The sequence below is a fragment of the Gallinula chloropus genome (assembly GCF_964237585.1).
Source record: "Gallinula chloropus genome assembly, chromosome: 15".
In the NCBI taxonomy this organism is placed as follows: domain Eukaryota; kingdom Metazoa; phylum Chordata; class Aves; order Gruiformes; family Rallidae; genus Gallinula; species Gallinula chloropus.
Genome location: NC_140100.1, coordinates 2,488,892 through 2,504,009, shown reverse-complemented (window position 1 = coordinate 2,504,009; position 15,118 = coordinate 2,488,892). Strand labels below are relative to the sequence as shown.

Here is a 15,118-nt window from a genome sequence, read left to right as displayed (position 1 = left end):
GATACTGGGTGCCAGCAGCAGAAGTCCTGGTGCTTTGCATGCACCCCAAACTGGGCATCAGCTCTGGGACCAGGTCCATGTTTGGGCCTTTCAGAGGTGCCAGGTGCCCCTCTGCTGCGGGAGAGCCCGCACAGGCGAGGGCTGTCAGCCTGCGTTTTGCTCAGTGCGTTTCACCTGGTTTGTGTGTCTGAGCAGAGCAAGCAGAGCATCCACAAGAGCCATGTATCCTTCCAACAACAGCTTCAACCCACGAGAAAACAGAAACTGCAAAGACTGATGGAAGAGTTACCTCCAACACAGGCAGCACAGGCGCCGGCACTCGTGTCCGGGCTGGGACCGTGTCCTGAGGTGGTCAGCACAGAGATGGAAACCCATCCGATTCTCAACTCCTGCAAGAAAGCACAGAAGACATTTCTTTCTTTATAGATTCTTGACACTTAACCTACTCAATGCTTTTTATTTGCATTGATCACGTTTTATAGTATGATTAAATTTGTATGGAAAAGAACCAATTAGTTTTGTTTTACACTTATTGAATCCACTTTATGGTCAGACAAATTAACTCTGAGCAGTTAGTTTGATTTATCCAGCAGCATAAAGCTTGACAATCTGTACTCTCTGATAATCAGGTTTAAAAGAATTATCTTTATTGTTATTTTTCCTGCTTGGGAGAAAGCATTAAACCTGGAGGCAGGTATGAAGAGGAAGCAAACACTGCCAGCAGACTGACCCTGGCTGGAGGTGTTTGGGTCCTGACACAGCCTCTGCTGAGAGCTACCGCCTCGTCCTGCAGTGCCTGTCCCTGGGCAGAGAGCAAGTGCCAGCACAGTGCCTTTCTCTTGAGGAGTGAGTGCCAGTCTGTTTTAGGAAGGTTGCTCTATCCACTGTCAGGAGTGAGTGTCTGAGCTGCTGCCCAGGGAGTGGGTGGAAATGCTGAGCTGAGGCCTCCACCCAGGGAAGATGACCAGCAGGACACCTAGAAGAAGGGTGTCAGCAAAGCCAGCAGTCTGAGAACCCTGTCTCGACCTGCCAAGGGTGAAGACCTGCTGATAGACACCCCTTCTCTCTGGGGTCTGCCCTTCCTGGCCAACCTGTGGTCTGTTCAAAGAACAGGATCTGTCCCCATGCTGCAGCCAGTGCTGTGCCCAGCCTGGTGGTGCCCCAGGCAGAGCCGAGCAGAGCCATGGGACCCATCACTCTGCTCCAAGAGTGTTAAAGGGGACACTGGCAGCTCCAACAGAGCCCCCAGCCCTGTGCTTAGCTGGCTGCCCTGGCAAGGCAAGCCAGCTGTGGCTACAGATGGCCCAAGCAGCCTCCTCTGGCAGCTGGCTTCACTAGCCTGAGCACTGGCAGGATGGACACCCAGCACAGCCCTCACACTGTGGCAAGAATCCTGCTTCCTCCTGATAAACTGGTGCCAGGGAAGGGATCCCAAATGGGATGGGCAAACACAAGGAGCGATGTGGCTGTGAGTGCTGCAGGAGGAGGAACAGGTGGCTGGAAACTGTGAAAACCTCCTGAGAAAGTGGTGGAAGTTCTGTTGCTTGGATCAGGAGCAGGAGAGCAGATGACCCTCATCAGTAGCAATCCTTGCTCTTTCCATCATTATGTCACTACAGATGCTGGGATTGGGCACAGGCTGTGGCTGATGGCTGCCCTTAGGAAGCTGCCCACTCCAAGCCTGTCCCTTCTCTCTCTGCTGCTTGGACCAGGCACATAGTTTGGAAGAACTGCCAGCCAGTTCTGATAATGTGCTCCTCCAAGCTGAAGCAGACCACTTCCAACTCAGAGATGGGTCCACCAGTGAGTCTGGTCTTCTTCTTGTGTAAGCATCCATTAGGTCAGGCTCAGTAACCCACTCATGTCTAGCAGGGCCCATCAGAAGAGCAGTTTATTACTGGCAGAGGGACACTGCCATTGACACAAGGACAAATGGGCCAAGGACACTGCCTGGCACCTGGGCAGTCTGAAGCCCAACCTCATTTGTATTCAGCAGCTACAAGTGAAAAGAATTTGTTCTCAGTTAGTAAATGAGATTTAGTTAATAAATTGGCTCATGTGTGCAGGCTGCCAGTTGTTCTCTTGCAGTGCAATAAATGAAGAGATGAAAGCTTATTATTTCATGAGAAGGAACTGTTTTCTTACAGGACTAGGTGCTGGGGAGACGCAAGGTTTTGGCTGACAGTGCCCATGTTCAGTGACCATTCATTTCAAGGATCTCTGCAAGGCAGTCAGGAGGCTTCTCAAGTCCACTGAACTGTTGAAGGGGAGCCCCTTCTCCACAGCTCTGTTGCCACCAGTCTCTTCCCACCACCTTGGCATCCTCAGCCAGGAGACACGGAGGGCTCCTGTCGCTGATGCAAGTCCCACACATGGCAGGGACAGAAGGAGCCCAGTCAAGTTACCCTGTGCAGCAGCCAGAGATCCACTTAGGGCTGTGGGTGCAACACAGAAAACCTGATATGGTAGAACTGAAAACTGTCCCAGGAAAAAGATCTGGAAATCCAGGGAGCAATTCCATCATCAGGCCTCTGCAGGCTCCTCTTTCCTTTGCCCTTTCAGCCTCTACCCAACTCTAGTCCCTTGCTAAATCCACACAGACAGACACCAACAAGCCTAGCACTTGTAGGCAAACATAGATTGATTCTTCCCTTTGTGCCAGAAAAAGTTGTCCTTGTCTGGTTCTCACAAAGGTCTTGTGGTCATCCATTCTGCAAACATACAGTGTCTTAATCCTGTAACCCAAAATCCAACCATAGCATCTCTTATCAGAGAGAACACTGTCTGGAGCCTAAATACCATACTGACAGCATACCAGCAACAGACTTACCAGCTGGGAGCAAAACTGTGGTTTGGAGGACTGCATCCAACACACAAAACAATCCCAGCACTCCTCTAAAGTGGATCCTAACTTTGCAGGGTCCTTAGAGGACACAGTTGCTCCTCTCCCTTTACAAGGATCCCCTTGAGAAGCTTCCCAAGTGCAGACTACACAACTGCCATTTGGCCAAGCCATGAAGTACTATGAAAGTCAAAGCTTGCACTGGGAGTAGCATCCCATCTGTTCAGGCTTGAAAGACAGGAAACAACTATCAAAACTACAGTCTAATCATAATCAGCTGGCTGGCAGCTAACAAGCACACACGCTGTCTGGTGAAGAGCTGAGATGCTTATCGGCCAAGCATCTTGCAACAGAGGAATGAAGTATCTGAGGGGCTGAAGGAGCAACACAAGAGCAGGCAGCTAAAACAACGCTAATTGAAGAGGGGAGTGGTGTGGTCCACTGAAAACTAGGGAACATCTACACAAGGTTCCTCTACTTACACCTACATACCTCTGGTTAAATTCATATTCACTATGGGGAAATGTGTAGGCCAGGAAGCAGTCACCTATATCTGTGTGAACAAAACTGAAGCCTACAACAGAGACAGGAACAGAGGACTATGTGTGAACCATGGGAATTAAGATATGCACTGGATAGAAAAGCCTTATCTATAGGAAAGTATGTAAGATGTCCTGTGAAAAAGGACACTGACAGCTCAGTGATGTTGGGTTCCTGATCTCCTTGACCCCAAGAGGGATGTCACAGTAACTGGCAGTAGTGCATTGTTGCTTGGGATTCATTATTTGGACCAATATGGAGGTGACAAATTAATCACCAAGTTAAATCTTGGCTCAGAGAAGTCTTCTGGGGTCAGTTCCTCAGTATGTCTGGAGCATCCACATAACTAATGGTTGGTGGGTGAACAGATGCTCCTGGGATAACAAGACTCTGGAAGGAGATAAACACAGCAAATGCACGTGAACCCAAGGAGATGCCAATTTGTAAATCAGTCAGCAGTGAGAGAGTCTGATCCTCACCAACCTGTCTGGATTCCCAGCCAGTTGACAGTCACCAGGAGCACACACCCATTCGCACCCTGTGCATCCGTTCCAACAGTCCTACTTGTGTGTATGAAGAAACATCAAAGGATTGTGCATGGATAAACCACTCAGCAGCCTGAAAAAAAATGAAAGCAAAGAACACCAGGCTCATCCTTCAACAAAGCACACTGAGGGGCTGACAGCACATCTTCAGAAACAGCAACACTCCGCATGCTGCCCTGTGAGCTGCAGCGAGCCATCTCTATCGGCCATGAGACAAGGCGCCAGGCAGCACTTCTGGAACATGTCCAGCCCACCAGCACGGAGGGGGAAGAAAGAGGAAGGAATGTGTGATTATTACAAAAACCATGGGGCCTCCTGACTGTAGTACCCAACGATAAGGAGGTGTGGAAAGGAGAATGATAAATTGACCTGCTGCGGAGCTGTCCTCTTTCAACACCCTGGTGAAAGCCCCACCTGAATAACACCAACATTTAATTTTGGGAAAACTGGAAGATAAAGAAGATGAAAAACTTAACAGAGACATGCTCACTGTAACAGCTGTGACAGCTATTCCTCAAGCACCACAAAGCACAGCCCTGTCTGCGCTCGGCTCTGCGGAGTAAATGGCAATTAGAGTTTGCCAATCATTGTTGCTTCCCTATTGACAACAATGGAGAGATGAAGGATCTGTGATAGACATAGCTTCTCCTGAAGCTTCTCTCTCCCATTTGTCATTTCAAGCTTGTGGTTAGAATCAAAGGATTTGCTCAAAATGTGTTTCAAGGATTTCTGTATGTTTCTGTTCTGGATGTAAAAAGCTCAAATTGTGTCTGGAACAGCCGTGTGCCACTCACCCTCACACACATGGAAGTGCATCAACACAGATGCCACAATACAATCCATGTGGATCACACCTATAGCATCCTACCAGCAATTTTCTGATTTCCTACGCTGGTCTGGATTAAGACCGACTGTCAGGCACAGCCTGGCACAGCCTGTCCTTACAGAAACAGAAAGCATGTTGCATTCAATGAAGACGAAGGGGCTAACTCCAAACTCCAAAAATCATAGAATCATAGAATCACAGACTGGTCTGGGTTGGAAGGGACCCCAAGGATCACAGAGCTCCAACCCCCCTGACACAGGCAGGGACACCAACCTCCAAGCCTGGAGCTACACAAGGCTGCCCAGGGCCCCAGCCAACCTGGCCTTGAACACCTCCAGGGACGGGGCATCCACCACCTCTCTGGGCAGCCTGTTCCAGCCCCTCACCACTCTCTCTGTAAAGAACTTCCCCCTAATATCTAATTTAAACCTTCCTTCCTTTAGCTTTAATCCATCCCCCTTGTCCTGCCATTATCTACCCTTTTAAAAAGTTGATTCCCCTCCTGTTTCTATGTCCCCTTCAGGTACTTAAAGGCTGCAGTGAGGTCCCCCCGCAGCCTTCTCTTCTCCAGGCTGAACAAGCCCAGCTCCCCCAGCCTCTCTTCGATCACAGATCACAGAACATCCCGCATGACCCCACAGCAAACTGGGGTGCAAAGAGTTCCAGGAAGGACAGGCAGGAAAAGGAAAAATCCCTCCCTACCCACCCCAGCCCCACGGCTGTTCCAGCTGCCGCCCCTGCAGACCGCACGTGTGCTCAGGTCCGGAATGCCAGCCAATATTGATCGCCCTGTCACTTGTTAATCGAAACAACTCAGGAAAGCCAAAGGTAGCTGAGTGCAGCCGAGCTGGGTACACAGAGAGGACGTGCACACACTGCAAGGAGCCGGGGAGCCGGCCCGGGGGGCCAGCGGCAGAGCCAGACCCCGCTCTCCATCTCCTGCAGGCGGGTGGAAGCGGAGCCCGGACCAGGAGGGTATTCCACAGAGAAGGCAGTGGTGAGGTAACAGCCCCATTTTCAAGTCAGGTGGAGGGAGCAGGCAGCCCCTCTCCCAAAATGGAGGGACTTTCTTCAAGTCTGCAGCTCAAAACCCACTTCTCTGTGGTTGAAGCGACCCAGGATGTGCATGTCCTTCACCGGGAATGGCTGCAGGCAGGGAGCACCTCAAAGCCCTGGCCAGGGACAAGCAGTCCCACAGTCACAGCTGAGGAAACACAGGGCAGCACAGCCTGCAGCTCCACCACCCCAGGGAAGACCTTCTTCGGGCACAGGGAGCCCATTGCGGAGAAGGAACTAAACTCAGGGAGTTTTCAGGCTTCTATGATACACCCAGTTCTGCTGCTGAACGTTTGTTTTTCTTTTCCTCCTGCCTTTGGTCTTTGGTTTCTTTCTGGCACAATAACAGGAGCAGATAAGCATGCTTTAATCTGCTCCCAGTGAAAAAGGTGGAATGCTGATTGCTTGCTCTGCCTCTTTTGGCCAAGCATTTTTATCCTGAATTGCTGTGGGGAAAGGTCTTGGCTCTTCAGGCTCCGGCTTTTGTCTTTTTGTGAGCTGAAGGGTTTTTCCCAAAGTGAGTACAGAAACGCTTCAATGATCTTTAAAAAAAAAAGTTGTGCAGATTTGGTGAGATTTTGGACTGCAGGAAAAGAAAAACCTAACAAGCTGAATGTCATTTTTTTTTAAGGAGATAAGAAAAAGGCTACTGGAGCTGTCAGAGTTTAAGCTTCAACCTTTATGTTTACAAAGCAAAAAGGGCAATTAAATGTGGAAAAATAAATCTTTCCAGGACCCTGCCAGTGGTTCTTCTGGTTTGTACTCAGACTGCTGAATGACAGGCTAGTTTAGTGCCTTAGGCAGGGACTCAGAATAGAGCAACCCTGACATTTCTTTGATGCTAAGTAGTGTACCCTAATAAAGATGTTCTTTAAAGACATTCCCTCTTGCCTGGCAACCAGGCGTTACAGAGCATCACCGCTGCAAGGGGACTGCCTGCCTGCTCCCTGCCTCCCAACAGCTGGCACTCTCCTTCCCTCCCTGCTGAATGTGGCTGTGTCAGACCTCCTGTACATCTTTGCCACTGGATCTGAGGAATAAACTGTTAGAATAAACCCAGGATATAGTTAATAGGCAAATTCTGCGCTTTCACCCTCGGGCTGTTTTGCAAAGCCTATTTTCACAAAGGTGTTGATGGACAGAAAACATCCTGGTCCTGCAAGCCAGTAAACACACACAGACCACCATGCCCACACTTGGAACAAGCTGCAGCCCTCCGAGCATCCAAAAGAGCAGATGAAGAAAGAGCAATTTTCTCAGTACGTGGAGAAAGCTCCTCTCAGATCTCTGCCCCTGTACGCTGCCACTCTGGAGCCTCTGGGCACATCAGCACAGCACCAGCTGCAGACAGGAGCACCCCTAATGCCAGCTGCGAGGCGCTGGCTGCCACTCAGGGAAGGGCTGCGTTGCCTCCACATTCCCTTCCCATAAGCCTCCAGCTCTTCACACATTTCTCCTCTCTGCAAAGACCAAAATGCAAAAGAAGAGATGAACAGAAGTGGGGAAAGGCACTGGGAAGCCCATCTCCAAGTGTTAAGCGACGGCAGATGGTAGAGGCGCCGCTCTATGACAGATGAAGAAGTCAGTAATGTATGTGTCGAAGGCAGTGTCATTATCAGCAGCCTGCCTGGCTGCCTGAGCTCCCAGAGCTGCCAACCCCCTTTGGACTTGGATCTCCTGGGGACACAGCACATCCTTGCACCTTCTCCCACAAAGCTGCGTGCCCTGGCCCTGGCACAGCTTGCAAGGGCAGCTCCTCGTCTCCTTGGGAAGGACCCCACCAGTGTGGGGTCAGATGATCAGCCTGCAGCACAGATTTGCTCGGCACTGCCTGGGTGGTAAGTGTTCCTCATATGCTCAGCAAAGTAACACCTTTCCCTGTACCATCCACCAGCCGAACATCAGAGACTAAAAGGCAAGGATGGCTGTTGGCATGGCCCCTCACACCGGCTAACGCCTGGGCACGCAGTGCTGCGAGGCAGCCAGCCAGAGCAATGGCAGCACACGGCTTCCAGGCCGACAGAAGACCAAGGTGCTGCCCCCAGAGCTGGAACAGGGCATCTCAGGGTCCCTGCATGCCCTGCTCTGCAGAGAGCTGCAGTGCTGCACATCAGGACCAGCACCATGCACAGCAAGAAAGGGAGAAGAGGATCAGAGTACACTGGGAACGGAGCAGGGCAGGCAGCGAACCTTGGGAGGCACCAGATTCATTTAAGGGCAGATTCTTCTTCCTTGGCTTTGTGCTCCATACATCACAGCCCCGATGCTCTTCCCCTCAAGCTGTTCCCTTACACAGCTGCTGGCTTGACACTCCAGGCCTTATGTCCCCTGCATCTCCTGGCTTGCCTACCACTTCAGCCCATTAAAGGTTGAGTGTGATGAACACACACTCTCCCAGCTGCTTCTGCAGAAAAGCACCAGGCTTGCTGTGTTTGTGAGGAGGTCTCCAGCAGTGACAAATGCCATGTCATCACCTCCCTCCCAGGTTCATAAGCCTAGGAAGAAGAGTGTCTTCTGCTTACTGACCCAGAGCTTTATAAACAGTGTAGGGGCCATGTTTGGGAGACAGGATTCAAACTGAAACAACTTGTAGAACAAGCATGGGAAATCCTGCTTTCATTGTTTACCCCAATAAATGTACAGACCAGGTAAGTTTCTATCTGCTAGTAGAGTTAGTATCATATTTCCTTCCTCTTTTGCAGACCAGGAACAGATTGAGGTTGCAATGTCCTTGTTGGAAGTGGCTGTGTGGCAAGCTCAGAGCCTGCCAGGCTTTAAAAAAACCCCTTGGATCACCAGAGATAGATGGGAATAGTAAAATACCAGCTTTTAAATGAACGTCTGGCTAGTAATTTGCCGCCTTTGCTGTTTAAAAACAAACAAAAAGAATCTGGAGAAATTATTCTAAGCATAATACAGGAACTGCTGAATGGGTTTTGAGCTCCACAGACAAGACAGAAAATTAGAAAGACGAAAGGCAGCTTTTAATTCTTTTAGTATTTATTAGTCCCAGGGGGTGGTATGGATTTCTTACTGAAATAAACTCTATGTAAAAAAAAAAGAGGTCATCGCACTTCTAGGAGCTGCTTCAGCCCTTTCAAGCTATTTACACTGGTCCACAGGAAAGGGATGTATTGAAGGGTTTGGCACACTGCAGATTTGCACAGGAATGACTGCATCTGAATGACACTCAAGTGCAGAATCCACATGTGCCCTCCTCAACAGCTGCCTCAGACAGCTAAAAGAGACAAATGAGACAGCAGTTGCTGTTTTCATGTTGGGCCCTCTGACAGCACAACGTGTGTTTACTTTTATATAGAGTCGACTGCATCAGGCAATAATCGTAAGTCTTCCATGCCCAAAAAACCCAAGATACACACAGACCACCCTAGTGTGCCAGCCAGAAGCAGGGCTTCCTGGAGCCTCAAGGAAAGGCTTCATGAGGTCTTCCAGGCAATAAGCATGAGCACAGGGGTGGGACTGCTGCACAGCGAGCCTGTGGAGTTGGCTGCATGGCTGGGGCCGTTATATCCCCTCCTGCTCCACGCCCCCCCAGCCCTAGCAAGACTCCTCCAAGTGTCTAAACCAGAATGAAATAATCCCAGCACTTAGCTTTGCTGAGAACTAGCCTTGGCAGCATGCCCATGGGCTTAGAGGAAACAAAGATGCAAAGACTTCTGTTCTGTGGGGAACTTCCAGCTAGGATTGTTCAGGGATCCTCCACCTGGGTCACCCATCTCCTGTGCTTTGCTCCAAGCTCGAAGTAAGCTGCTCACACAGAACAGCAAGATAAACACCCGTGTGTCACACAGCCCTCCTGCAGCGCTTGTTACCTGTGGTCTGTGCCAGGCCGCAGAGGGACCAGCTCCCACCCACCACCAACGGCGACACAAGGCAAGGCCTAGCAACACCTCAGCAACACCATCAGCCCCGCTGCTGACCAGCTCTGTGGTCATCACTGTGCCACCCACACACTCCACAGCCTGTCCTGGCTGTGGTAGCACCCTCAGAGGACAGGCACAGTCACACCACAGCCCACCGCCGTCCCCCAGATCGGGACCTGCAGGCCATTCGCTCCGGTGCAGCCTGCGAGCCGGGAGGCATTTGGCAAAACTGGAGAACTAAATGCTTGGTGGGGTTGTTTCCCATAATGAATCTTACAAATAGTGAAAACCTAATTAATAATAACACTTAGCACTGCCATGCTGCCTTTATGTTTACAAAGCACTGTGTAAACATTAACTAATTAATCTACTGTACTTAGCAATTATATAGCGCTTTATGTTTTCCAGGTCCTGTGCAAACATTAGCTAATTAATCTACTTAATTATTTCCATGTTTTATATTCCAAAGCACTGCACAAGGAGGATGCCTTAGCAGGGATACTCCTGAGCGGCTCTTCTGCTCTCTCAAGTGTCTGTAGCCCCTGCCACAAACACTGCCAGCGGGGCCAAGGGTGCAGATGCCTCCAGGGAGCAGAGGCAGAGCCTGCTCCAGCTATTTCAAACTGAAAGGGGTTCAGTGTACAGCAAGAATGATGTCACACCTACAGAACCTGCTGTGCAGTGAAGGACTGAAGTTACTCTGCAGATTCAGCACATCCAAGGGACATTTAAGAGACGACTTGCTCTCAGCCCATAACCCCCCCCCCCCCGTACAGGGACAGCACATCAGATATTCAAATAATGTTTAAATTAGATTTGACACCTGGAAAAGAAAGGTGGGAAAACTGGGGGTGAAATTCGCTTCTCTAAAAGGGACTGAACGATGCTGGGCCAGCGAGGCCCATGCTGAGGGGCAGCTGGAGTGAAGTTCAGGGGTTGTGATTTGGTGTGCTTCTAATTTCTGTGGGCTTTACTGCTGCCTAAGGGTTGGCCACTTAAAGAATGCACACTGGCTGAGGGAAAGCACCTGGCTTTGGAAGAGACACACCCAGGTATGAAGCATTATGCTCCTGGAGAAGCAAGGGCAGATCCCAGGCATGCAGCATGGCTGGCAGCAGAACCCACCCCAACAGCCAAACTACAGAAATATGAAGTATTTTCCATCAGAAAGATTCTAAAAGAACTAGGTCTGCCAATCAAACACTCTCTAAACAAGTATTAATGTACACCCACTCATGCAGAGCTGCATCTCTCTGCTGTTTATTGCATTTTAACATTGTCAACAGAGCTTGCTGAAGCACTCACAGTGCTCTGCTGACCTCCATTATTTATGTTGGCATGTGAAATTGATTGTGGTTGAAAGATCCTTACTGGAATAAAATGAGCTTCTCAATTATTGCCACACAAATAAATCTGTGTTTTCCAGTGATCCCCCCTAGGGAGCACTTGCATAACCCCGAGTTCACGACAACAGGTCTCTCCAGCTGGCACAGTACAGGTGACTGCACTGTAATCATTGCTGAGGTACAGGACGGCGGAGGTCAAGTGATTCTCTGTATGACCAAGGGGAAGGGAAGCTGTGGGACACTGTAGGGCTTTACTGGTGTTTCTGGGTGGATAAAATGATAAACTCTCCAGGAAAGCACGTTGTGATCATTTGTGCTACTTTCTGTCAGACGGGGTGCAGGAAATACGTGCTGAGTATTAATGGGATTATGAACAGATGAAGATGCACAAGCTGTGTTCAGAGACCCAGCCTCCTCCTTGCCTCTCCTCTCTCAGAAAGCCCCAGCTAGATGTAATGTAGTAACTCAACCCCTTACAGCAATCCTAAGAGCAATCTTGCCACTGTTTTTAACTCTCTTTTCCCCAAGAAACTCAGACCTCTACCCATGCAGTGGCAATACTGCACGGAGCATCCCCACCTGTCTGCTTCCTGGGTCTTCTGCTCGGGCAGCACCACAGACTGCAGGGCAGACCCTCGCCCCGTGGACCCCCAGCACTGCCCAGGCACCCCGGCTTCTCTGCAAGGATGAGCCCTGGTGGGGCTGCCTCAAGTTACTGGATTTCCCTCTCAGCACGGGATGTCAGCGGGTCACTGAAATGGAAACAGGAAAGCCTGGAAGATAAAGAGCCACGGAGAGTCCTGCCCACACTGTCCTGGTGCAGGACAGTGAGCAGAGCTGAGAGAGGGAAGCCCAGCCTGGGAAACCACACACAGTCAAGCCTTGGGGAGACATGACCTCTACCACTCAGGAGAACTTCATGGGAACAGATTTGCTGGGGATGTGGGGCTTGAGCCCCCATTTCTACGCTTACAGCAACCCCACTGTGAACCAAGATCTCTCTTGCACCAGTCAGAACTATTTTTCTGTTCTTACAGTTCATTTGCAATCCTTTGTTCCAGGTCTCCTGGGGGAATTTGCTGTTCAGGGCATTCAGTAGTTCTTTCTTGGTGACCTTCAATAGTAAGGAACATTATTAATTCTTGATTTTTTTAAACCAGTCTATTTTGACAAGATTGCAGAAGACGAAACTTCTCTGTTGAAGGATTACAGGCTGAGAATTAATTAAATGCCAACAACAGAGCACTGAAAGCTTTCCAAACACCCACTGAGGAATCTCCCTTCCTGCTCCCTTATCCTGATTCTTGCTAGAGACCTTTCTAAGAGGTCTGGAAGCCTGACACACTCGAAGGAGACAGGAACTCTCTCCTCTCTGCAGTGACCTCCCTGAGCCTTCCCTCTCTGGTTAACTGGGCACTGAGCAACCTCTCACAACCTGCTCACCTTCTGTAAACAGACATGGCCTGCTTTCAGTCTCAGAACTGTCTTCACAAGGACCAGCAGACTGGACCAACCCAGGTCCTGTCTCTGGACATTGGCCCAGAGCGCACAGTCCTGGAAATTCATCCTTCCTGTTCCTCCACCTGTTCAACCATCCTCTCCCAGGTAATGTAGTACACCTTGGCTGCACAAACACACAGCAATACAGAAATCCTCATGCTACAGTAATTCAAGAACTAGTTCTTCTCTAACTGTGCTTCTTTATGGCACTGTCACACAGGCACATATGCACAATTATTAAAAAAATGTAATTTGGCTGGAAAAAACCATCACTTCTCTATAAAACAAAGGTATGTGGAACAAATGAACTCCAAATCTTCTGCAGAATTATCCTGAAGAGGCTCCACGTTGACATTTGCTTCTATCGAGACCCATCTCGTAGTGCAATAGAGGTAACTTTACGTCTTTCATTACCTGAATATGCAAACCAGTAGAGCTCTGCAGTGACAAAATACACTATCAAACAGCATCCACGGCTGGAAATGAAAACAGTGAGGTTCCCCTCTTTAATCAAGATGCACATGGTCTACTCACTGGGAAGCAGACTGAGATTAGGACTCTGCCAGCCTTCCTGAAAGGGATTTCCTGTGTTCATCATGCAGGATGGTGAAAAACGAGTGCAATATTTTGCTGGTGATGTCATAAAAATGATTGATAATACTGAAAATGAGGCATCTTGCTGTGACAAAGTAAATGGTAACAACTTTCTACAAGCCTGGTCTTGAATAGGGTATTACAATTTGCTTCAATTTTCTTGGAGGAATCATGGGCTTCATGTAGAGAAGGTGCTGGTACATTTTCCCCTGCTATGAGGAGTTTTCAGTTTGATAGCAGAGGAGAAGAATGAAGAGCATCAGATAAACTGGCTACATGTCATGATGGATGAGACAATGTTTGGACAGCAGTTTGCAAAAGCTTTATGTTCCTAGAGCAGATTTCATTGCTTAGAAATAACTAGGGCCTTTCAGAGGCCAATTTCTCTTTAGACGGTGTGTCTAGGGAAAACCTGCTAAATACACTATCTATAGCATGTGGTGTTGTGATTCTAGGACATTATATCCTCTGAACAAAGATGCTTGTCTCTTCTCTCATGTCCCCTTTTATACTTGCTCCTACCCAAGTCAGCCAAAACACATTTATCTTGCATCAATTTTGATGTCCATCTCTCCCTCTTCACTCTATCTGCAGTGCCTTTCGGAGAGGGAAATGATCAAGGACACAGGCAGTAGGCACAGCAAGAGTGGAGGAGTCATTTACATGAAGTTGGGATGCACCAAATGTTGTTTCTTATCACATTTCCTGTGAATTCTTACATAATGTTTTGTATTTTGACTACTGGTACACATTGAACAGAGTTTCCTTGGCTTGCCTGCAACAATGCTCCACTTAATTCAGAACCTGTAAGAGACATGAATAATTCAGACTGCTCGTTCCAGTGTGCCTTGCTCTACATTTGTCAGTAGTGGATAACACTCCACGTTGCTCTCAGCTGCCACTGCCATGAGAAGAACTACATGTGCAAACTCCTGGCTGAAGTCTCCACGTATTTATCCATAGCTGGGCGCACTGGCCTTGTTGGGGTGACCCTCGCCACACATCGCCTCTCAGACTGACACTCCAGAGATGGATACCCAGCCAAGGAAGCAGGGTACGTGTCTTGCAATTCAAATGTCATCCCATTTTCAGATGGTCTGCACCAGCCTGGATTGCTGAATCACTTTCTCATGTGTTTCAGACTGTTCTGCTGACAGCAAGGTTGTCCCCTGCCAGCTGCTCCTTTCTGAGCCAGGTTTTCCACAATGAAGGGCTCCTCTCTCCTTGGAAAACGTGTGGGGTGGGAAGCAGGCCCCTGAGCACCACAAGCTTGACCTCTCTAAGCTGCTAAACGAAGCACTTAATCTACTCCATAAACACTTAGGCAGTGTTTTGTATCCCTGTTCAACAGGGAAACGTTTTTAATAGTCTTGTTCTCACCCTTCTGCCTGAAGACTGGCAGCAGCATGCATGCCCCCCCTCCCAAAGCATGTCCAGGAGGACTGGCCAATCTCTAGGGATTACAGCTGCATTGCTCTGCCATCCTGTCCTGGCAGCTTGGCTCTTCCAAAACCAGTCCTCTGGGAACACTGGAAGTACCCATTGTAAAGCTGAGGACCTCCACAGGCCACACAGCCATGGCAAGCCAGCAGACCCCGAGACCTCAGGAGAAACAGGCAGCCTCTCAAACCCCTGTGGTTGAGGAGGGGAGGCGAGGGGCTGATCACAACCTGCCTGCCCCAGGCAACCCAGCCTGAGCTCGGTGCCTTGAGCACAGGGTGCCAAGGGCAGGTCTGGGCACGTTTCTGGACAGTGAAGCAGCAGCCTCTGTCTATGCTGGCCTTAGCCTGCATCTGTCATAACTAACATATGAAGTATCAAAAATCACTTGAAATGCACCTGAAACCATCCCAGCTGAGCAGGAAGAGCTGTGTGTCCAGCATGGAGTGCCTGGCTCACCAGTGAAGCTGCCATGAGGCAAAGAAAGAAGTCCTTCCCTCATCAGAATCACTTTTTTAATATCCCTTTTCTGTGCAGTCTCAATT

General features: G+C 49.3%; 1 long non-coding RNA gene across 1 annotated transcript in view; it reads right to left on the bottom strand.

The window, feature by feature from the left end:
- Positions 1-351: 351 nt before the first annotated feature.
- LOC311197464 overlaps positions 352-15,118 on the bottom strand; it is a 41,284-nt gene continuing 26,517 nt past the window's right edge. Inside the window, exon 4 of the long non-coding RNA XR_014617639.1 lies at positions 352-389. This is a non-coding gene — a long non-coding RNA (uncharacterized lncRNA). The remainder of the gene's footprint in view (positions 390-15,118) is intronic.